Genomic DNA, 1,289 nt, shown 5'->3' with positions numbered 1-1,289 from the left:
CCTTCTTAGGTTAAGAGTAGTGTTAACTATTCCTATTGATCCTATCCTGGAGGTCAAGAGGTATGGAACGGTTCTCTAAAATAATAACAATTAAATAAAATGAACAGTAAATTTATATGGACACGTGTAACGGGTTTGAGGTTTAAAGAGTTTGGGGTTTAAATGTTAGAGGTATTGGTTATTATTCTTGTATGGAGGGACGTTAAGGAACTCTTCTGCTGGGCTCCAATTTATGAGCCAATAGTTAAAATTTTCCCCAAACAATGAACACTGTTGGTTTTGCAAACATGCTTCCCTAAAAACAGCCAAATCTCTGAAATTGGATTTTTCTCCCAACTTATTAACCTCTAACTATGAAGGTAAGTTAAGTGGACAAATTAATTCCAATTTTTAGTCAACAATGAGTTTGATAACTCAAGAGTTACCAAGGTCTCAACCAAAGCCAAAAGAGAAAAATCCAAATTATTTATATAATAAAAAGGAGCAATCATAAGTCTGAAATACCTCAAAAATATATTAAATAGAAAATCAATTTAAACATAGAGAGTCATAAATAAAATTGAGAAAAGAAATAAAAGAACATTGAACCTGGGATTGAGAGTCACTCTAAAACTAAGAGAAATCCTAAATCCTAATCCTAAGAGAGAGGAGAGAACCTCTCTCTCTAAAAACTACATCTACTCCTAAAATTATGAATTATGAGAGCCTGTTTATGAATGGATGCAATCCCCCATTTTATAGCCTCTAATCTGTGTTTTCTGGGCCGCGAACTGGGTCGAAAACAGCCCGGAAATCGCTGGAGAAGAATTCAGATTCGCTGATTTTCGTCACTTGCGACGAGACCGCGTGCCATTTTGACGTTGGGATTTTTTGCCGGTAAAGAATGTCATAAAAACAGTCGCGTTGTAGATATAGTCTCTAAACCGACAAAAATCCCTTCGTACAAATGTTTTGGTTGTCACAAGTAACAAACCCCCTTGAAATTGATAACCAAGTATTCAAACCTCGGGTCGTCTTCTCAAGGAATTGCAGGGAAGTATGTTCTTATTATTGGTTATGAAGATTGTAAATTGGGGATTTTGAGAAATTTGGAGTTTGGGCAATGTGCACAGGTATATTTTCAAAGCAATAAAAATAAATAAATAATTGTAAAATAAACTCTTGGCAAGGTATGAGAACCGGAAATCCTGTCCTCGTTATCCTTATCAGATGTGATGAGAATTGGATTTCAATCCCACTTGGTTAAGTCAAGTGGACTAATTAGCTTGATTCTCAAGTCCTAGTCAACT

Source organism: Arachis ipaensis, chromosome B10, assembly GCF_000816755.2.
Source record: "Arachis ipaensis cultivar K30076 chromosome B10, Araip1.1, whole genome shotgun sequence".
NCBI classification, from domain to species: Eukaryota; Viridiplantae; Streptophyta; class Magnoliopsida; order Fabales; family Fabaceae; genus Arachis; species Arachis ipaensis.
This window is presented reverse-complemented; position numbering follows the sequence as displayed.